Source organism: Canis aureus, chromosome 10 (assembly GCF_053574225.1).
Source record: "Canis aureus isolate CA01 chromosome 10, VMU_Caureus_v.1.0, whole genome shotgun sequence".
NCBI classification, from domain to species: Eukaryota; Metazoa; Chordata; class Mammalia; order Carnivora; family Canidae; genus Canis; species Canis aureus.
Window position 1 is genome coordinate 40,596,474 of NC_135620.1, and position 23,527 is coordinate 40,620,000.

At 40.6% G+C, this 23,527-nt stretch overlaps 1 protein-coding gene and 1 long non-coding RNA gene across 3 annotated transcripts in view; one reads left to right on the top strand and one right to left on the bottom strand.

The window, feature by feature from the left end:
- The window catches only part of LOC144322260 (uncharacterized), a 34,072-nt gene extending 16,276 nt beyond the window's left edge, over window positions 1–17,796 (bottom strand). Inside the window, exons 1-2 of the long non-coding RNA XR_013387841.1 lie at window positions 17,255–17,796; window positions 14,978–15,603 (exon numbers count right to left, since the gene is read on the bottom strand). This is a non-coding gene — a long non-coding RNA (uncharacterized LOC144322260). The remainder of the gene's footprint in view (window positions 1–14,977; window positions 15,604–17,254) is intronic.
- Window positions 17,797–18,293: 497 nt separating this feature from the next.
- The window catches only part of DENND4C (DENN domain containing 4C), a 124,627-nt gene continuing 119,393 nt past the window's right edge, over window positions 18,294–23,527 (top strand). Inside the window, exon 1 of one of the 2 annotated variants that reach the window (XM_077912107.1) lies at window positions 18,294–18,438. The gene's annotated coding sequence lies outside the window, so the exon portion shown is untranslated. The remainder of the gene's footprint in view (window positions 18,439–23,527) is intronic. The other variant, XM_077912108.1, reaches the window with a different exon arrangement.

Below are 23,527 nucleotides of genomic sequence, written 5' to 3' on the forward strand. Positions count from 1 at the left end.
TTTTAGTTAAAATTTCTGCAAACGGCCTCATTGGATAAAAAGCTATACATAGTTGTAAGATTAGATAAACATGGTCAAACTGCCCTGCTGAAAGTACATAGGAAGGAACACTTCTTAGTTTATAAAAATGCCTTTTCCTCAACAAGAACACTTCCCCTTTTTATCCTTTTTTCCCCTTCTCTTTGCTCATCTGCTGGATGAAAGGCAGTATCTCATTGTTTTATTTTTCCCCGATTACTAGTAAATGCAAATATTTATTTATCAGATATTTGCTTATATTTGTTTGCCATTGGCATTTCATCTGAGTTGTCCTTTTTTTAATTCATTTTTCCATTTAAATATCATATTTTATGCCATTTCTTATCTAAATGTGCTGTTTGCATTTTTATTATTGATTTGAAAGAGCCATTTGTATATATGTGCAATAGCAGACTTTAATATATATATATTTTTTTTAAAGATTTATTTATTTATTTATTTATTTATTTATTTATTTATTTATTTATTTATTCGTGATAGACATAGAGAGAGAGAGAGGGGCAGAGACACAGGAGGAGGGAGAGCAGGCTCCATGCCGGGAACCTGACGCGGGACTCGATCCCGGGACTCCAGGATCGCGCCCTGGGCCAAAGGCGGCGCCAAACCACTGAGCCACCCAGGGATCCCTAGACTTTAATATATTTATTATAACTTTCTTCATAATAAAATCTCCCAAATTGAAAAACTCCAGAATATATTTTAATTAGTGATAAATTCAATACATTAACGTTCATTAATGTATTAGAATTTACAAGGCAGGGCAGCCCCGGTGGCACAGCAGTTTAGCGCCGCCTGCAGCCCGGGGTGTGATCCTGGAGACCCGGGATTGAGTCCCACGTCCGGCTCCCTCCATGGAGCCTGCTTCTCTCTCTGCCTCTCTTTCGCTCTCTCTGAATAAATAAATAAATAAATCTTAAAAAAAAAAAAAAAGAATATACAAGGCAGATGTCAGAAAGAGTAAAGTAGCTCTATGTGTGGTGGCATGGAAAGATGTCCATGATATACTTTTGAGGGAGAAAGATTACATGCAAAATATCACTTAGAAGAACTCTTATTTTGAAAAAGTTTTATATTTAGTCCTATGCTTCACTGACCGGGCTAGCCAGGTGCCCCACAAACTACTATTAATAAGAGAAAAGATTTAATAATGACCTACAAGAAAAAAGAGAAATATCTTTTTATTTATTTTTAAGTAGGCTCCCTGCCAATTCAGGGCTTAAATTCATCACCCTGATCAGAAGCTGAGCTGAGATCAAGAGTCAGATGCTTAACCTACTGAGCCACCAAAGTGCCCTGATAAATATCTTTATATGTCAAAATACTGAGTGATACATAAATTCAAATGGAACAAATTGGAATAGTGTTATCAAAGATGCTTTATGTATAATATTCTTGGATAATGTTGTAAAGGCAAAAATCTATGTTAAATATGGTTGAATTTTAGTTTTTTTTTGTTTGTTTTAGGTTTTTTTGATAGCAGTTTGCATGTTCTATTTAAACAGGCTTTTAATAAATGATTTACTGTGATCAAAAGGACATACTGATGATTCTCTTTTGTGTAAAAACACATTTGTCAGGATTAATGAATATTCATTTGTTATGGAAATTACAACAATGAATAGATATACCTCTCTTTTTTCTTTCTTTTTCATTTTTATTTACTTGAGTGAGAATGTTGGAGAGAGAGAACGAGTGGGGTGGGGGTAGAAGGAGAGGGAGAGGGAGAAGCAGACTCCTTGCTGAGCAGGGAGTCTGACACAGGGCCATCCCAGGACCTTGAGATCACAACCTGAGCCAAAGGCAGATGCTTAACCAACTGGGTCACCCAGGCACCCCTATAATAAACAATATTTTTAATTCAAGTAGGAGTGGCAGCTCTAGGTGTACAAAGTTTGGGTAAATGAAGGCCACTAGATCTGCTCAAAATCTCTGCTTTCACACAAAATGCACTAACCTCTCCCCCAATCTTCTCTTGGCAGTATCTCCCGTCACTGTTTAGTCACTTCATGTGAAAATGTTCTTCCTGAAGAGAGCAATAATAATAATGAGCCAAGGCTCCCAGGCTCAAATTTAGGGCTCAAGGTTTCTGTGGACTTGAGCAAGGTATTTAAATCTATAAAATGGAGGAGGTAATAGTATCTACCTCACTGGGGTTCTTCTAACTCTCAACTGAGTCAATATACATAATGCATTTATTGAACCTTCTAGCAGCAATTTTAATTATCATTATATATCAAGTTTTTATTCACAAATAAAACAACACAATGGTATATTCCAAAAAAGTTGCCTAAATTATCTTAATATAATATTCTAGGTTTTTTTTTTTAAAGATTTTATTTATTTATTCATGAGAGACACAGAGAGAGAGAGGCAGAGACACCGGCAGAGAGAGAAGCAGGCTCCATGCAGGGAGCCTGATGTGGGACTTGACCCTGGGTCTTCAGGATCACGCCCTGGGCCCAAGGCAGATGCTCAACTGCTAAGCCACCCAGGCATCCCATATTCTAGTTTTCTAAAGCTGTTCAAGTTTTAATCAAAGTTGAAATTACCTTATACAAATTACTTTAATCTTTTCTATATTTTAAAATAAATTTTTATGTAAAATGTAAATATATGCAAAGAATTTGATACATATTCTTAATAAAAAACATTCATGAGGATCAAAGAGTCATGTAAATTGGTTGTAAAATCCATATTCTACTACATTTGTACACAAAACCTGGTTATTAATCTTAGCCACATATATTTACTTCCTGAAAAAAAAAGAGAAGTTTTATTTCATCTAGGCTTATGTAATTAATGACTTGAAGTGATTATAAAGAGGAATCACAGCATTTTAGAGTTTCTCAGATGAAGATCTGAGGTCTAGAAAAGTATATGACCTCTTCAGATTATACAGGTAGGCAGTGGCATATCTGGTACCTAAAACCCAAACTGTTGACTCAGTGTTTTCCAGGATACTGTACTCTATTTCAAATGGAAAGAAATTCTATTTTTTTTTTTTAAGATTTTATTTATTTATTCATGAAGGACACAGAGAGAGAGAGAGAGAGAGAGAGGCACAGACACAGACAGAGGGAGAAACAGGCTCCATGCAGGGAGCCCGACGTGGGACTCGATCCTGGGTCTCCAAGATCACACCCTGGGCTGAAGACGGCACTAAACCGTTGAGCCACCGGGCTGCCCTGGAAAGAAATTCTAAGGTGGCTTTAATCATCAGTTTATCTGCAATAACAAGAGCTATGAGAATTTGTTTTTCACATGGCTTCCATTTCTAGAACTCATTAGGATTTACATTTATATTCATTTCATTTTTAAATCTTTTTTTTTACTATGATGAAATAGTCCTTTTTTTTTTTTTTTTTAGAAGATTTTATTTATTCGAGTGAGAGAGAGATAGAGAGCAAGAGTGGAGGAGAGGCAGAGGGAGAGGCAGAAGCAGACTTCCCACTGAACAGGGAGCCCAATGTGGGGCTGGATCCCAGGACTCTGGGACTAGGACTTGAGTTGAAGGCAGACATTTAACTGACTGAGCCACCCAGGTGCCCCTTAATTTTTTAGAACTTACATTAAAAAAAAAAATGCATCAGGCTTGGACAACTACATGCAAAAGAATGAAACTGGACCACTTTCTTTTTTTTTTTTTTTTAAGATTTTATTTATTTATTCATGAGAGACAGAGAGGCAGAGACATAGGCAGAAGGAGAAGCAGGCTCCTGGCAGGGAGGCCGATGCAGGACTCGATCCTGGGACCCTGGGATCACGCTCTTAGCTGAAGGCAAACGCTCAACTGTTGAGCCACCCAGGCATCCCTGGGCCACTTCCTTATATCATAGACAAAAATAAACTCAAAATGGATTAAAGACCTAAATGTGAGACCTGAAGTCATAAAAATCCTAAAAGATAGCACAGGCACTAATTTCTCTGATGTTGGCCATAGCAACATTTTTCTAGATATGTTTCCTGAGGCAAGGAAAATAAAAGCAAAGGTAAACTATTAGGACTATATAAAAATAAAAAGCTTCTGCACAGCAAAGGAAACCATCAATAAAATTAAAGACAACCTATTGAATGGGAGAAGATATTTGCAAATGACATCTATGATATAGGGTTAGTATCCAAAATATATAAAGACTTATATAACTCAACACCAAGAAAACAAGTAATCCAATTTTTAAAGGACAGAAGACATGAATAGATATTTCTCCAAAGAAGCCATACAAAAGTCCAACAGACACATCATCAGCAAAATGCAAATTAAAACCATGATGAAATATCACCTTATACCTGTTAGAATGGCTAAAAATCAACAAAAGAAACAAGTGCTAGGAACAAGAGGAGGAAAAGGAACACTTATATATTGTTAGTGGGAATGCAAACTGGTGCAACCACTATGGAAAACAGTATGGAGGTTCCTCAAAAATTAAAAATAGAATTACCATATGATCCAGTGTTTACTCAAAGGATATGAAAACACTAATTCAAAAAGATATATGCACCCCTATGTTTACTGCAGCATTATTTATAATAGCCAAATTACAGAAGCAGCCCAAGTGAATGGCTAAAGAAGATGTGGCACGTGCGCGCATGCACGCGTGCGCACACACACACACACACACACACACAAGAATATTACTCAGCTATAAAAAATAATGAAACCTTGTCATTTGCAACAACATGGATGGATCTAGAGAGTATAATGCTTAGTGAAATAAGTCAGAGAAAGGCAAATGCCTTCTGATTTCACTCATGTGGAATTTAAAAAAACAAAACAAATGAACAAAGAAAAAGAAGAGAAACAAAAAGCTAGACTCTTTATATATAGAGAGAGATATATTATCTTTATAGAGATAGAGATAGAGGGAGAGGGAGAAGCATGTTCCATGCAGGGTGCCTGATGTAGGACTCAATCCTGGGACTCCAGGATCATGCCGAGCCAAAGGCAGACACTTAACCGCTGAGCCACCCAGGTGTCCCTTGACTCTTAACTATAGAGAACAACCTAATGGTTACCAGAGGGAAGGTGGGGAGGGAATATGAAATAGCTGAATGGGGTTAAAGAGTACACTTATCATAATGAGCACTGTGTAATGCATAGAACTGAGTCACTATATTGTGCACCTGAAACATAACACTGTATGCTAATTTTAAAAATTTACAGTTTCAATATATTTCATTAATTAAAAAGCTTGAAAAAAATGCATCAGACTCAAAATATAAGCAAAAGTATTTTTAATGCTTTTTGCCCCCCTCTTTTCACTTGTATTGGCTAAATAAAAAGCAATTAACAGGGGAGACGGTGTAGTGGAGGTGTAGAAGATAGGGAAGGCTGGATATGAAATAATGTGTAAGGTCTTAAGTAATCAGATAACTGGGTAAGCTATCACTAGTTCCAATTCCTGTCTCTTGGAACCCTCTTCAAGCTTCTAGTTAAGTGCCTGGTAAGCTCCAAAGCATTTTATTTTATTTATTTATTCATGAGAGAAAGAGAGAGAGAGAGAGAGACAAACAGACAGACAGACAGACAGACAGACACAGGCAGAGGGAGAAGCAGGCTCCATGCAGGAAGCCTGACGTGGGACTCAATCCCAGGACTCCAGGATCACGCCATGGGCTGAAGGCAGTGCTAAACCGCTGAGCCACCTGTGCTGCCTGTTCCAAAGCATTTTGAAGAAATCAAGAGTGTTAAAAGCTGACTGGAGACCCTACTGAGACTTGCAAATAGCTCATTGGCTAAAGCACCCTTTCCCCTTCCCAGCATAACTTTTTTTCTTATATTTACCACCTTTTACCATATTCCATTTTTCCCCCTATTTATCTTGTTTATTGTCTGTTTCCCCTCACTAGAATATAAACTTCCGAAAGGCAAGAATTTTTGTCTGTTTTATTCTTGCTCTAACCCTGGTGCCTAGAACAGTGTAGGCACCCAGTAGCTATTCAATCAACACTTACTGAATGAGTGATAAATTATTGGCCCTTTTCTTTTCTTTACTTACTATGAATTATAATTTAAGCATGTTTTCTGGCTGAATCATATAAATAATTGTGGCCTTTCTCTGAAACTAAAATGCTTTTCTAACATATCAGATCAAAGACGTATTTTCCACACACCAGGACAACATTGCAAATAGTGCTTTTATTTTAGCTGCCTTCTGAGCAAACCACTCTACAAGTCCAGCTCTAAAATAACTTTCGTATTAAAAAAAACAAAAAACAAAAAAACAAAGAGCTGAAGACTATTAGGATCAAAGGTAAAAAATAAAAAGTTGTCATCGAACTGAATCCAAACAGGTAAACTAAAAAATGCTTAAAAATTCAGAGTGGGATGGACTTTTTGGAAAAGTTACCCCAAGATACTGACTCTATGGATATTAAACAAGTTAGTACTCTGTTTAAAAATTCTGGAGATGCCATGACTTGCAAAATACATAGTATTTTTGCAATACAAAAAATCTAGTTAAGGTGAAAGGAGAGTATATATTAGAGTCAGAGCTCCCCTGGAACAACACCAGAGGTGGTTGCTTGGTTTGTTTGTTTTTTTAACTTTCCAGAAATCACAGTCCTTTTACATGACTTTCCCACAACTACAAAAGTATTTTAAAAGATGGTGCTGTCTTGATAAAAGAAAGCAAGGAAGGAAAAGCATATCAAAAAACAAGACTAAGACCTTCTGATAGTACGGTTTCACTTTCTTTTCTTTTCTTTTTAAATTTTATTTATTTATTTGAGAGAGAGAGAGAGAGAACGAACAGGGGGAGGAGAGGTGAATGGAGAGGGGCAGGGGGAGAAGCAGACTCCTCGCTAAGCAGGGAGTCTGACATGGGGCTTGATCCCATGACCCTAGGATCATGACCTGAGCTGAAGGCAAACACTTAAACAACTGAGCCACCCAGGTGCCCCTCTCTTCTTTTTCCTTTTTAATCATTGAATTACTTCAAATTACCTTTCTGAGTTATGGCCTATTGATTGCCATAATTCTAATAGGTTTAAAGAATGGAAACAACTTCATTGATAGCATTGCTGAATACCACAATTAAAGCACTGATGTTGTGAGGCCTGTTCACTTCTGGTCTACAAAACCTACAGGTCAGATCATCAACTTCCCTGGGTCACTGATTCTACCAAGATGTGGGCTTCTACCTAAGGTAAAGCAAGTGTATAATAAGAAACCTTTCGAAATCGTGAAACCAGATTATTCCACTATATTTATCATTTCTGTCATCATCTTCAGTCACTGTTCAAAATATGTCTTTTTGTCATGACTTTTTGTGCTGTTTATACTTTTGCTCCCTTTTCCCATTCCTGACCTCCCACTAGTGGAAAGTGCTAATGGTACATTAGGGAATGGCTCCAGATCTCTCGTGATCTCCTTCAGTTCACTTTACCCAATCTTGTTATGTATAAGTGACATTCTTTCAACCAGTGATACTCCTAAATCCCCTTGTTATAGACATTCTGAAGCCCCCAATGCTTCACCCTTCCTTTACAAATCTTCCCACTCTGCCTCCTGCAATTTTCCATGATAAACAGATTTCTCTTCTATATCCTTTACCTATTCATTGAACACTCTCCACTTGACTCTTCCCTGAGGACTCATAACTACATTCATATTCTTCCCTACGCACACTGCTTGCCACCTTCCATATCGGAGGCTGTTCATTTTGCAATAGACAATGTATCTGGAAGACACACATTAGGGTCTCGATTCACCTCTATTCTTCCCCCTTCTTTTGGTAAAAATCTTTGATCCCTTAGGACTCTAGTCCTTGGTGACTCATTTTCTAATCCTGCTTGTCTGTGCTTTTTTTCTGGCCTCCTGTTTGGAGGGAAAAGCATATCAAACTAACTTTTTTGGTCTCCTAGTATAAGAGTTGGCAAACTTTTTTTTAAATAAAGTATCAGATAGCAAATATTTTTGTCTTTGTGGTCCATACCATCTCTATCTTAACTCTTTAATTCTGCCATTTTAGTGCCAAAGTACCCAAAGACAATATTAAACAAATGGGCATGGCTGTGTTCCATAAAACTTAATTTACAAAAATAGGCATCAGGGTAGATTTAGCCCAAGGGCTAAAGTATGCCAACTCCTGTCCAAGTATGTGCCAGTCACTATGACAGAGGCTTTACATACATTATATCATGGGAAACTATAATGACAATTCTCCACTAGGGCAGAGTAGTAGACAATGAAGGTTAAGCACCTAGTATGGTGACTGGCCTATAGTAGGTGCTTGATAAATGGTTGCTGCAAATGATAATGATTAATTGTAAATGACTCTGCAAGATAAATATTTTATGCCAGAGGAAAGAGGCTCAGGACATTGAAGAACTTATGGAGTAAGTGAAGATCCCAAAGACTTAACTGCTCAATTTTTTCCCCAATGAATATAGTTTGAATTTAATTGTGGAAATCTAGATGAAATGAATAGTAGTAAGTCATGGAAGAAATGGAGTTTAGGGGAGTAGTGGGAATAGATTCAAATTTTCTGTAGAAACCTGACTTCTCCTTTTAGTTTTCTAATTAATGATCCTCATTAGGAGCTACTAGCACATCAAAGGAGTATTAAAATAGCAATTAACCTTGGTGACTAAAGTAAACACAAATATAATTTTCCCTTTGACAAGCTCAAAAGAAAATGCTCTAATAATTCTTAATGAAGGCAGCAGGCATCAGTAAATAAATCATTAGGTTGAGAATTAACATGTCATTTGAGTCAGTTAAGACAGGATTTTCTAAGTTGCTGTTGTTGTCTTTTAGGCATTGTCCATTAATGGTTATTGCTAGCAGAGAATTATTCAAAACCATATTTCATGCTCTGGACCCAACTCAAAGAACTTTCTCTCTCTTTTTTTTTTTTTTTAAAGAACTTTCTCATGTAGACTGCACAGGGAAGAAATATCGATGAGAGTCCCAGACATTTCAGACATGTTCAGGCATATTTGCAGGATTGGAGAGGTGGAGCCAGCTGGGGTTTACCTGTACTAGGGTTTCAGTAATTCCAGAGATGGAACAATGATCAGAAACATGGAGGCTGGGATCCCTGGGTGGTGCAGCGGTTTGGCGCCTGCCTTTGGCCCAGGGCACGATCCTGGAGACCTGGGATCGAGTCCCACGTCGGGCTCCCAGTGCATGGAGCCTGCTTCTCCCTCTGCCTGTGTCTCTGCCTCTCTCTCTCTCTCTGTGTGACTATCATACATAAATTTTTAAAAAAAATTAAAAAAAAAAAGAAAGAAACATGGAGGCTGAAAAGTGGTGGAAAGAACAGACTCCTCACAGCCTGCTTAATTATTTGATTGATTCACCAACAATATTTATAGGTTATTACTACTGTTCTAGGTACCAGGGATACAGTAGTGAATAAAATAAAGTTCCTGCCCTTCTGAGACTTACATACTGATAGTAAACACATAAATAGACAAAGAATGTCAGTGACTAAAGGATGGGGAAAATTTAAAACAGGGCAAGATGACACCTGGGTGGCTCAGTGGTTGAGCATCTGCCTTTGCCTCAGGTCATGATCCTGGGGTCCTGGGATTGAGTCTTGCAGCTGGCTCCCTGCAGGGAGCCTACTTCTCCTTCTGCCTATGTCTCTGCCCCTCTCTCTGTGTCTCTCATGAATAAACAAATAAAATCTTAAAAACAAATAAAATAGGGCAAGATGATATAATCTGAGTGTTTATTTATTTTTTAAAGATTTTATTTATTTGAGAGAGAAAGAACAAGCAGAGGGAAGGGTAGAGGGAGGAGCAGAAAGAGAGGGAGAAGCAGACTCCTCGCTGAGCAGGAAGCCAATGATGTGGGATTATGACTTGAGGCAAAGGCAGATGTTCAATGGACTGAGCCACCGCAGTGCCCCAGTGTGAGTGTTGCTTTAGATAGGATAGGCAGGGAACATTGAATTTCAAACACTAAGCACTGCTCCTAGCAGAAATAGTTTCCTGAGAGCCTTTGTTCAAATTTGCATCAACTAATCTACACATAACCTTGTTCTATGTGTTTCTGTTTAAAGAAACCATATTTAATATATAACATTGATTTCTTCACATTGAACTCATAGCCAACAGCACTGTAAGCCATGCCTGAATACAGCTTATCTAACACATATTTTTTTTGTAAAGTGGTAGTTTCACCTCTGCCCAGTCTCTCCAAAGTTTTCCCTTCTATTTTTTTAAAATTTTTTATTTATTTATGATAGTCACAGAGAGAGAGAGAGAGAGAGAGGCAGAGACACAGGCAGAGGGAGAAGCAGGCTCCATGCACCAGGAGCCCGATGTGGGATTCGATCCTGGGTCTCCAGGATCGCGCCCTGGGCCAAAGGCAGGCGCCAAACCGCTGTGCCACCCAGGGTTCCCAAGTTTTCCCTTCTATACCGCTAATGGCTTTCTGGGTGTCAAGGTCACACTGTTCTGTATCCTGGAAAACTAAAAAAGAGTGGTTCTTTACACACACAATGTGGTTAGGTATTCAAGTTTCAGGATACAGGTTTACATTCTCATAGTCAAGAGCACAGTTATATGCAGGCTGATGCCAATGGAAGGACCATGGGCCTCAATGGTGGACACACAGCTGAGGTGACTACATTTGACTTCACATAACTGCCTGTTGTGTAGCACTGAATGGTCATTAATAGTCTATAGGCATTGGCCCTTTTGTGGTTCCCAGGTATTGGCCTATGAGAGCCCTGGACAGTCCTCCCAATGCTGACCCCAGCTCCATTTCTTCTCTATCTTGCCAAATGACATCCTCCCTAACACCTAGTTCATGTGATCCACCTTTGGATCTGGGGGTTGAAGAGGACATCATTTGGCAAGATAGGGAAGATGATGGCGCCAAATAATAAAATGAGGGAACTTAAAAAGGAATAGTTTTGTTGGGGGGTGGGCAGATATAATGCAGGGAGGGAATTAAGAGTTGTGTTTTAAACATGTAAAATGTTAGATGTCATTTAAACATTAGAGGTTGGACATCTGTGTGACTGAGTTGGTTAAGTGTCTGCCTTTGGCTTGGTCATAGGTCCTGCATCAGGCTCCCTGCTTGGTGGGGAGTCTGCTTCTCCCTCTATCCTTCCCCACTGTTTGTGATCTCTCTCTTATGCTCTCTCTCTCTCTCAAATAAATAAATAAAATATTTGATAAACAATAAACCATGGGGGTAGTTTGATGGTTGAGTCGATAGCCCAAGTAAATTTGTGGCTAGAGAGGTAAATTTGGGAGTGAACAACAAAAAGGGGTTGAAATTATTGTCTTTTTTTAAAAGATTTTATTTTATTTATTCATGAGAGACACACACACAGAGAGAGAGAGAGAGAGAGAGAGAGGCAGAGACACAGGCAGAGGGAGAAGCAGGCTCCACGCAGGGAGCCGGATGTGGGACCCAATCCTGGGATTCCAGGATCAGGCCCTGGGCTGAACGCAGGCCCTAAACCACTGAGCCACCTAGGGATCCCCCTTATTCTGGTTTCTATTAATCCTTTTGAGACACCTTCTAGTATTCAGTTCATTTTCTCCTTTTCTGTCTGAAAGGAACCATAAAAGTAGGGGAAAATTTGAGTAGGTGCTAAAGGGTATTAGCACCAGATCCCAATTATTTCTTTGTCAGGGTATTAAAACAATACAGTGCTTATTGAACTCATATTAAATGTCAGAAATTGAATATTAATTTGAGGCTTTTAGGCAGACTCTGATTCTTAAATATTATGGGGTCTTTGATCTAAATAGTGAAATATCTTTAAGGGGGACAATTTCGTTGGAGAGAGTCCACACCCTATACTCCCTGAATCATGGAGGAACCTGAGCAGCATCATTCTGGTTTATCAATCAGAGGTGTATTGCAAACTCAAACCCTCCAGGCAGGAGTTATATAGATCCATGAGGAGTAGAAGGGGTGAGACAGGATACCTTATCAATATTTCATAGGTTTTTTCTCATTCAAAAATAACAAAATATTGAACAAAATATTAATTAAAATAATTTTTTTATTTTTAAAAAAGATTTTATTTATTTATTCATGAGAGACACACACACAGAGAGAGAGAGGCAGAGACACAGGCAGAGGGAGAAGCAGGCTCCATGCAGGGAGCCTGATGTGGGACTCGATCCCGGGTCTCCAGGATCAGGCCCTGGGCTGAAGGTGGCCCTAAACCGCTGAGCCACCCAGGCTGCCCTAAAATAATTTTTAGTAGTGACAGTGGCCTCGTACTTTTTATTTTTTAAAGTCCATATCTTCTAGATCTACATGCTGAAGTATTTGCTGATGAAATGAAATGCCAATTATTTGCTTCAAAATACTCAGGGGAAAAAAAAAAAAAAAAAAAAAAAAAAAAAAAAAAAACAAACAAAATACTCAGGGAGAAGAGGGGAGTGGGGAATGGGATACATGGAATCAAGATTAACTATGAGTTGAAGCTAAGTGATAAACTCAGAAGAGTTCATTATACAATTTAAAATTTTTTAAAATTATTTATTTTAAAAGATTTATTTATTTATTAATGAGAGATACAGACAGAAAGAGAGGCAGAGACACAGGCAGAGGGAGAAGCAGGCTCCTTACAGGGAGCCCAATGTGGGACTTGATACCGGATCCCGGGATGATGACCTGAGCCGAAGGCAGGTGCCCAACCGCTGAGCCACCCAGGCGTCCCTATACTATTTTTTTAAAAAAAGATTTTACTTATTTATTCATGAGAGACACACAGAGAGAGAGAGGCAGAGACATAGGCAGAGGGAGAAGCAGGCTCCATGCAGGGAGCCCGATGTGGGACTCCAGGATCTCGCCCTGGGCCAATGGCAGGTGCTCAACCGCTGAGCCACTCAGATGTCCCTATACTATTATTTTTATTGATGCTTATATATTATTGTTCTTGTTTTCTTAATAAAAAATTTTTAAAAGATTTTATTTATTTATTCATGAGAGACACAGAAAGAGAGAGAGAGAGAGAGAGAGAGAGAGAGGCAGAGACACAGGCAGAGGGAAAAGCAGGCTCCATGCAGAAAGCCAGATGTGGGACTCGATCCCAGGTCTCCAGGATCAGACCCTGGGCTGAAGGTAGTGCTAAACCACTGAGCCACCCAGGCTGCCCTGTTTTCTTAATAAAATTTTTTTAAAAAATTGATCTTTGAAACACAGAATACATATATTTCTTTTTTTAAAAAAAGATTTACTTATTTATCTGAGACAGAGCGAGCGCATAAGCAGAAGGGACAGAAGGAGAAGGAGATAGAATCTCAAGCAGACTCCATGCCCCAGAAAAAGCTTGGTTTCAAGACCCTGAGATCTCAACCTGAGCCAAAAACTAGAGTCAGATGCTTAACCAACTGTACCACCCGATGCCCCTACAATACATGTATTTCTTGGTCTGTGGTCAGGACAATTTGATATGATGTGAGGAAAAAAAAGAATTAAAGCCCAGAAAAAGGGGTTGGGAAGAAGCAGGTAAGAGTTGAATTCTAGTCATGACAGGCAACAGTAAGAATAGGCTGTCTTCCTATCAACCTCTCCACCCATTATTTCTTTCTGTTTTTCTTCTTCTTCTTTTTAAAAAGATTTTATTTATTTATTGATCACACACACACAGGCAGAGACATAGGCAGGGGGAGAAGCAGGTTCCCTGAAAGGAGCCTGATGAGGGACTCGATCCCAGGACCCCAGGATCACGCCCTGAGCCCAAGACAGATGCTCAACTGCTGAGCCACCCAGGCGTCCCCTGTCTGTGTTTCTTCCTTTTGCTAATCCCAACTCTTTATGATTTGTTCTCAGGATCATTTACTCTATTTTGACTCAAGATCAGGAGCCTTGTGCCAACCCTCTCCACCTAGAGTCCATCTATGTTTGGCCTGTAGGCCTATTAAGGAGAGTTGGATAAAGATTATGCTGAGTAATTCCAAAAGACTCTAGATGAGGTCATTCTGATAATACTGGGACAGAGTCCACAGTCAGATAAGATACTGGAGTAGAACACAAAGAGAGTGTGCTAATGCTCCTTGTGGAGAGTAGGACACACTGGCTCATTTAGATACATGAATAATGCAGATCTAGTGTTTGTTGATGTCATTGTTACTTAAAACTCTTTTCTAGAAGGATAACACAGTGCCTGCAGGCATAAAACACCAGGCCTTCAAATCCTGTGTTTTTGAAAATTGATGAGTAAGGGGCTGGAACCAAATAACTTGCCAGTGTATGACAAGTGGCTTATACACTGGAAAGTAGAGATCAGGCTCAGATTTTCATGCTGTGGAGGCTATCCTAGGGAATCTAGAGTTAAGTTATTCTGAGAAAATAAAGGGTTAAGAACTTAGTAGTAGTTTCTCCATACTCAACCATGAAATCACTAAAGCTGAGCCTGGGAAGACTCTAGGTAAGTCAGTAAACTTTGCTGGGCCTTAGTGTCCCCATCTATCAAATGACTTAATTAGAATAGACGATCTCTAAAGTTTCCCCTCTACTACAAACTCATGATTCCATGAAATCTTAAAGCTACCCTTTTTATTATGAAAAAATTAAAAAGTTATTAAAAGTAGAGAACTCTAAGAACCCCCAGTAGCAATCACTCCATTTCATCTTGTGTCCAATTTTGTTTTACCTAAACTCATATTTACTATTGTATCCCTCCTTGCATTATTTTGAAGCAAATCCAAGATATCATATGAAATACATTTTAATGAACTCTTTTGGAGCAAAGATAGTTTATAAATAACTGATCAGGAGAAGTTAGTCTTTCCACTTTTCTTACCTTCTTTTACTGCAATTATAACCACTATACTTAAATTTAGCATGATAGGATGCTAAGAATCGCATGCTAAACCCTAGTCAAGGATTAGCTACCGTGAATGCACACTTGTTATCATCCAGGTATGACTATAATGTATTAATTATTTTTGTTATGTCACAAATTAACCCCCAAATGTTGCAGCTGGAAACAAGAAACATTTCTTAACTCACAGTTCTGTAAGTAAGGAATGTAGGAGCAGCTTAGTTGGGCAATTCTGGCTCAGGGTCTGTCAGGAGGCTGAAATAGAGGTTTTGGCTGTGGCTACAGTCATCTCAAGGCTCAACTTGGCTAGGATACACTTCTGAACTCGTTCACACGGCTGCCTGATGACATGGTAGCTGGCTTCCCCCAGAGGAAGCAATCCAGAAGGTGAGAGAGAAAGAATCCATGAGTGAAGGCACAGGTCTTTTTTAATAGTCTCATCTTGTTAGAGACATCTCATCACTTCTGATGTATTCTGTGTGTTAGAAGCTCATCCATAAATCCACCCCACAGCAAGTGGAAGATTACACAAGAGCATAAATCAGGAAGTAGGGATCATTATAAGACACAATGAAAGGCTGCCTATCACATGTGCTAAATATTGATTACTGGACTGGTCTGTTTGATATTATAGCTTATTGTAAATTACTAAATGATCTCACTTTTTACTAATAGAATTTTACTCACTTTATACATGAGGTAAATTAAGTAACTCGCCTGATGATAGAGTGGAAGAAAGTGAGGGAACCATGATTTATTTCAGTCACTTATCACATATTTTTTGGAAGTCTGTCATATGTTGGTTATTCCAAATCTGAAAGAGAACATGACATATGAATACACATATATGACTTGTGAACATTGTTCTCAAGGGCTTATAATCTAGTATGGAATTCAGACATTAAGAAATGACAAAAATAGGGGCTCCTGGCTGGCTCAGACAGAAGAGCATGTGACTCTTGATCTTGGGGCTGGGGTTGGAGCCCCACATTGGGTGTAGAAATTACATACAAATAAAATTAAAAAAAAATTACAAAAATAATTACAATAATCAGATTAAGCTGCTAGATTTATAATGCTTCTATTAAACAGGTAGTTGAATGAAACAGATAAAAAATATAGAAGCATAAAGGTCTTTGAATATTCCTGTGAAAACCAATTTTTAGAACTTTTTCAGGGGAACAAATAGGAAGAGGAAAACAATTTGGGATGTTTCAGCACTGAAGATGGCAACCCAATATATCATATGTTTATTTTAAGAAAAATTTCAGCATTTCTATTCAACTCTTTTGCATTGCTTATTGGCAGAAATCTGCAGTGACCATGCCCAATCAGATGTCTGTATTCCCTTCTTCAATGGGCTGGGTGATTGTTCTATGCATTCTTGTATTTAGGAAGGCTCAATTGAAACTGTGATACTATAAGGATTATAACAATCATGTTGTTATTGGGCCCTCCAGCTCCTCTCCCACGAGTTAGACTTAAATATTTACATGTTAAAAATTAAAATGAACTTATTTCAATACTCTGTGCATAAGATTATAGTTGGGAAGGTTGCAGGATCAAGGACTTGCAGACCTAAGAAGAGCTACTGAGATAAGAAAATTAGGCCCAAAATATACTAGTTCATTCCATGAAATTTTAGGTGGACAATGGCAATGAAAACCTATGGGAAATCTATAGGGCAATTAAAATAGTGAAAAAAAAAATGAAAGAGATTCTTAAATCCTACATTGCAAATTGAGATAAGTCTGTCAATCAAATGGAAGAGGTATAGTGGCTTCTTCCATTTTTCATTTCTGCAGTTGCAAAAAAACAAAACAAAACAAGAAGAAACAATCTGTGTTCATGAAATCTATCCATTAAGATATCTCATCTATATTAAATCTTTTAAAACGGTTAATAGGCCTCGAGAAAGGAAGGACAAGAAGTCCTTGAGAAAGGAAGGACAAGAATCCTCGAGCTAATTTCCAAGTATTAGTTCCTTGAAAACCTTCTGTGCAGATTGTCAAAGGTTGGTTTTCACTGCGTTCAAACGGACTCCAAACTATTACTAAATAAGCCTTGTTTTTATTGCTGTGCATTTCTACAGAATCCGTTCTGACGGCTAATGTAGTTAGGAAAATAGTTTCTGCCATTGGCTACAAAATTCGAACTGTCTATGCAGTAAAATTCCGAAGTAAATCGACAACAGGATGTTCACGACTGAGGTCTAATCTTACACTTTCCAGCAAAAAAGTGCAGACTGAATCAAGAGAGTAGTTCTCAGGACAATGATCCATAGGTATATATATATATATATATATATATATAAACACTTATCAGAGATAGACAAATATTACCCGCTCTAGTTTTGATCTGCCATGGAATCTGTGAAATCATCCGTCATTTATTTTTATTTTTAGCCAGGAGGTAAAAAAAAAAAAAAAAAAAAAAAAAAAAATTTCAAACCACCTGCTCCTTACCGAATAACTGGTTGTTATTCTTTCTCATCTAGTAACTTCCAAACGCTGTCAAAAACATTTTGCAAATTTTGCATGAAGGCGGAAGGACTTTGCACGCATCTGTGTAGATAAGGAGCCTACACTTAGGAGGCAGGACAGGGCTGATAAAACACGGAGTCCCCATCCCGAAATCCCAGCCGAGGCAGCGACAGCGCGGACGGCCGAGGACCGTCTTGGGGCGCCGCAGCCGCGGAGTTCGGGAGGCGCCAGTCGGCGGGTCTCTCTCCCGCCTCGGAGGACCCCCCCCCGGTCACGCGTGGAAACTCCAGCTCCCACCGTGGGAACGAATGTTGTCTTCCAGGGGTCGCTCCCCGCCGGCAGGCTCGTCACGGCCTCCGAGGGACTCCCTCGGCCCGGCTTGGATACAGCCGCGAGGAGCGGCCGCCACCTGCCCGAGGCCAAGGCAATAAGCCCGCACCACACGGTCAGCCCGCCCGTAGGAGGGGTGCGAAGCGGCGCCCAGGGCCCGTCCTCCCGCGCCGCTCCCGCAGGGGACCCGCCGCGCCGACGCGCAGGAAGGGCTGCGAAGGGCCCGGGCGGGGACCTCGCGCCCCGCGGGGGTCGCCGCGGGGGGTGGGGGAGGGGAGGGGAGCAGAGGCCGCGCGGCCCGCCCCGCCCCGCCCCGCCCCGGGGGCGTGGCCCCGGCGCCGCCCCGCCCCCTGCCCTCCCCTGCCCTGCCCTCCCCTCCCCCACGTCCTTGTCCACCCGCCCCCGCAGTAGGAAAGGGAGAGGGAGGGGGAAAAGGAAAGTGCTGTTCAGTGGAAAGGGGCGGAAGGACGGGGAGAAAAAAAAGAAAAGGGAACAGAAACATGGCCGTCAGCTGTCGGGACGGCGGTGCAGCGGGCAGCTCCTAGGCGACCCGCCGCCCGCGCCGCGGGACTCCAGGGCGCACAGGCGCCCGCGCGGGCTCGCGCCTCCGGCCGTAGTCGCTGCCTGCGGCGCCCCCCGAGACCCAGCCCGTGAGGCCGCGCAGGCGCAGACCCGGCCGTGGCGGCGGCGGCGGCGGCGGCGGCGGCGGCGGCGGCGGCCGCGGGAGCGAGTCCCCCGCGCGGCGCAGCCTCGGGCGCGCAGGCCGCGAAGCCGGCGCTTTCATGCCCCAGGAAGGGGCTGCGTCTGGGTGGCACCGAAGGTGGAGCGGGCGGCAGGTGAGTCTGCGGCGAGGGCCTCTCGCGGACGAGCCCGGCGCCGCGCCTGCGTCGGGCCCGCGCTCCGGGCTGGGAGGGCGCCGCGCAGGTACGGGCCGGGGGCCGGGGGCCGGGGGCGGGGGCCGGGGGCCGGGGCCCGGGGCCCGCCTGCGGGGGTCGCGCGGGAGGCGGAAGGGGCCGGCTTCGGCGGTCCCGGCCTGGTCTGTCCGCGGCTTCCGGGGGCGGGGAGTCCCCGGAGCCTGCGAGGTGTGATGGAGCGGGAGAGGCCGCGCCGGGGCGGGCCTCCTCGCATCGTCCGCCTGGGCTCCCGGGAGCCACTTGCCGGGCCGGGGGCCTCCGGGCGGGGCGGGCATCGGGCCGGGCGCGTGCGGGGGAGGCCCGCGGTCGGCCGCGCTGGGTCCCGAGCCCGCGAGCCGAGCCCTGGGGGCCCGCGCAGGTGTCGCAGGTGAATCGAGGGCATTTCCTCCTCTGCCTTCCTGCGCCTGATCCTCAGGGCTTCCTTGCGGGGGCACTCCGAGGGACTACACACAAGTAAAACCACCTCATGAGACCTTAGTGCTGACTTGCGTGAGGGGCTGTAACTTTTCTGCACCGAGGATGCTGTCCTGTCTTTTTTTTTTTTTTTTTCTTTTGCTGCTTCATGGACCTTTTCCTCTTCCGTCGCATCAGAGCAAATAAGGAATGACCCAGTTTTTAAAGGGTAACCCCCCCCCCCCACCCCGTCCCATCCCTTGATGCGTTTGTCTCAACACGGGAAAATTTAGGCCAGTTACCGAAGTTCCTCGTGCAGATGTGGGGGTGACCTGTCATCTCCAGTAACGAACGAACCCTCGGCTAGCTGCCTGTATATTTTTGCGTAAGAGAGTTGCCAGACGTTGTAATCTGGGAATTTGATTTACTGAGACTGCTTAATTGTGCAAACTCGTGCTAGATCGTTTTCCCTAGACCTCAATTTACAAGGAGGAGCAGATCTTCCCTTCCGGTCTTCCGGTTTAGGAGGTGAAGGGTTTAGTAAGACTGGGAGTAATATTAGCGCCAAGGCGCCAAGTTTTTAAGGAATATTTGAAGTGAGCGTGTGTATTAAGCTGTCTGAAATGAAGAGCGTCGTTTATGATGTTATGTGTACACATAAGAGCACAATCTCTACCGGAGAACTGCTTTGAGCATTAAAGAATGTCAGCTCTTGTTCAGTTATAACCATTAAGAGGGATCCCTGGGTGGCGCAGCGGTTTGGCGCCTGCCTTTGGCCCAGGGTGGGATCCTGGAGACCCGGGATCGAATCCCACGTCGGGCTCCCAGTGCATGGAGCCTGCTTGTGTCTCTGCCTCTCTCTCTCTCTCTCTCTCTGTGACTATCATAAATAAAAAAATAAAAAAAAAATTAAAGAAATGGTTATAATATAGCCATTTTATATAATATAACCAATATGAAGGCCTTATATTTTATTTTCTGCCCTGTTATTTGTAATCAGTGTTAAAAAGCTGGTAAACTTCTTGCTGTGAGACTGGGGACTCAGAAATGAATCTAGATTTGTATTCATGAGGGTGATCTACCTCCTATAGGCTTGGTTTGACTCTTTTGTCTTAATGGCAATCTCAGTCCACACTTTGCACTACATAGGTATCTTGTGTGGCCATTTTGCAAAATAGTTAATCTTTTATATTACTGATTTTACTTTGGCTGTAGTACCAGACTTAGTGCACTACTGTTTAGACTTGTTAATTTGGAAAATAGGAAAGCAATGATGTTAGAAATGTTGAAGTTGTATATCGGGGTAATTCACTCTTGTATAATTTGTAAATGAGTGCATCCTGTTGTTGAGAGTAAACATAGTGTTTTGTAGAATAAACTTCAGTTTTCAGCTGAAGAAATTGGCAGTAGAGCTGGTGTGTGGACACTGTTCTTAAAACGCAAATGTTTTAAATTATAAGGAATGGTAGTGATGTGTAGGCTGTGACAATTCATGGTGCCAGACTTGGAGGGTTATTTGGTTAAGGTGCTCTCTATAAAGAAACATATTAAGTATCTTCGATAAAAGCTAATTTGTAGCTATACCTGAGGGATTTTGCATGATAAAGATACATAAAGGCACCTTTGCTCTGTATATATCTTCCAGTTAGGACCAAAACATGTCATATTTTCTTTGGAGTTTACTGCCAAGACAGTTAACTGATTTTGCATTGGCTTTACTACTCAGTTTGAAACTTAGTTTCAGTCTTCTACTTGCAACTTAAGTACAGGTTGTAAAGAAAAGGAAAGCTGCTGAGTCAGTGGCAGGTTGTCTCATTTGGTCTTTCTGGTTTGCAGAAGGGAATTTTGGTTAGAATTTCAATTTCCAATAGAATATGCTTGCTGAACTTAGGTAGTAAGGGCAAATAAGCTTTCCTAATACACGAATTAAAATTTTATCTTCTCTTAGCTGGTGGCATGCGTTTTATCTCCTCTTTCATATTGTCAGTTTGACAGACTTGTAGTAATGGGATGTCTTGTTGGGATTGGAGGAGATTCCTTTGTGAAGGTTAAAAATTGGGGAAACTTGTACATAGTACAGCTGGTGTGAAAGTATAGGTTTAGTGTCAGATTGTAGGAAATTCCAAAATCAGATAAGTTTATATTTGAAATTTAAAACAGTATTTTTTGGGAAGATATTAGGTAGTTTATAAACTTAAAATTTTTTTCTACTTATGTCAGTGTGTAATATGTATAATAAGTGTAGTAGAGCTCTATGTGTGACTTTAAAACTTTATTGGAAAAGAATGATTAAAAGAACATGATTAGAAGAAAATTAAAAGATTAAAAGAATGATTAAATTAAAATTAAAATGATTAAAATTAAATGATTAAATTAAAATTAAAAGATTAAAAGAATGATTAAAAGAACATGATTAGAAGAAATTCAAAAGGAAAAAAATTTAATTCTCACCTTACATTTTTCTGTATTCTTACTCTACTTGTATAATATATTAATCAGTATAATGTATTAATCCTATCCATACTTGTATATAATTCTGTGGTTAATATTCATATAATTTTTTTTAAAGGATATTTTAAAAAGAGAGTGTGTGTGCATGTTGTGGGGGGGGCTGGGGGGTGGTGGGGAGGATGGTGGGGAGGGCTGAGGGAGAGGGAGAAAATCTCATGCAGAGTCCCTGTGGAGCCTGGGATCATGCCCTGAGCTGAAATCAGGAGCCTTCTGCTTAGCCGGCTGAGCCATCTAAGCGCTCCATATAATTGTCTGTCTGTCTGTCTTCCTTTTCTTTGCTTTCTTTCTTTGATTTTCTTTATTTATGAGAGAGAGAGACAGAGACACACACAGGCAGAAGGAGAAGCAGACTCCATGCAAGGAGCCTGACGTGGGACTTGATCCCGCGTCTACAGGATCACACCCTGGGTTGAAGGTGGCGCTAAACCGCTGAACCACCCAGGTCCCTGGTGCTGCTTATTATTATTTTATGGTTTTGTAATAGTCCAAAGTTTTGCTGTTTCACAGTGCATTTAACTATTTCTTTGTCTTTGAACATTTTAGTAATTCCACTTTATTACTCTTAAAATAATGTGATAATGAAATCATTTTGCTAATATGACTGTCCAAGCCAAATTAATTTTTATTTTATTTATTATTTATTTTTATTTTATTTTGTTTTTCCAAATTACTTTTTAAACGTTTGAATAAGTAGGCATTCTTTCAACTGTTTCGTTTGCAGTGGATTATTAGGGCTTTTATAATATAGTATTTAATTGAGAACACAATTTTAAAAAGATGAAAACATGGGGACGCCTGGGTGGCTCAGTTTTGAGCCCCTGCCTTTGGCTCAGGGTGTGATCCTGGATTCCTGGGATCGAAGTCCCACGTCTGGTTCCTTGCATGGAGCCTGCTTCTCCCTCTGCCTGTGTCTCTGCCTCTCTGTGTCGCTCATGAATAAATGAATAAAATATATATATATATATTTTAAAGATTTTATTTATTTATTGAGATACAGAGAGAGAGAGGCAGAGTGTGTCACACACAGGCAGAGGGAGAAGCAGGCTCCATGCAGAGAGCCTGATGTGGGACTCGATCCCAGGGCTCCAGGATCACGCCCTGGGCTGCAGGCGGCGCTAAACTACGCTGCGCCACCGGGGCTGCCCGAATAAAATCTTTAAAAAAAAAAAAGATGAAAAATGGTTGATGTGCCTGTATGTCTAGAATTTATATTAAAATAAAAATTAAAATAGGTATTAAAATAAAAATTAAAATAAGTAGGTATTAAAATAAAAATTCATAATTTTTCCTGTTACTTGCTACATGTTTCTGTTTATCAATTTTACTTTTAAAATATAGTAAGTAATATTTTCTAGTGATTCTCCATTCTTAAAGTAATATTGTGGGACATAAATGTTTCTCTTATTTCACCCTGAACTCATATTTACATCTAGATTTACAGTCTTTTGACTTACAGAAGAGTAATTTTATAGAATTTTAAAAGTATTTGAAATATTTTAAAGGATTCTTTGAATGTAGTTTTTTATTGTGTATATGCAGTTTATGTATATCTAATTTAGGAATGCTTAGACCCTAAAAGCATAAGTGTTAGGAGTCTCTTTTTAATTATGGAAAAAAGAATGTACTAACTAGGTACTGTGCTATTGGCTAGGGATAAAAGGATGAATAACATTCTGAATATTAAAGTCTAGCAGGGTAAACAGTCTTATGAATATGCATCACAACTACAATATGACAATCTAAAATAAAGCAAACTTCTCTATGGGAGCAGAGGGAAGTCCCTAACTATTTTTGATGTGGATTAGAGATGGTAAATTTACATAGGATGAGATACTTGATTTAAAACTCAAAGAATGATATGAAAAGGTACAAAGTAATGAAAATGGTGGATTTTATGAAAATGCAAGTAGTGTAGTGTGGGTTCACAGTTCTAGAGGGAACTAGGGACTAAGCTGGAGGAGAAAGCAGGGATTATGTTATGAAAGTTGAATAAATTGAATTAGAAATTAAGACCATACATTATGGGGAATAGGAAACCATGTTATGATTTTAGACTATTAAATATCTTTGGCTTGTTTGTGAAGGATGGTTGTGAGAAGCAGCTTGA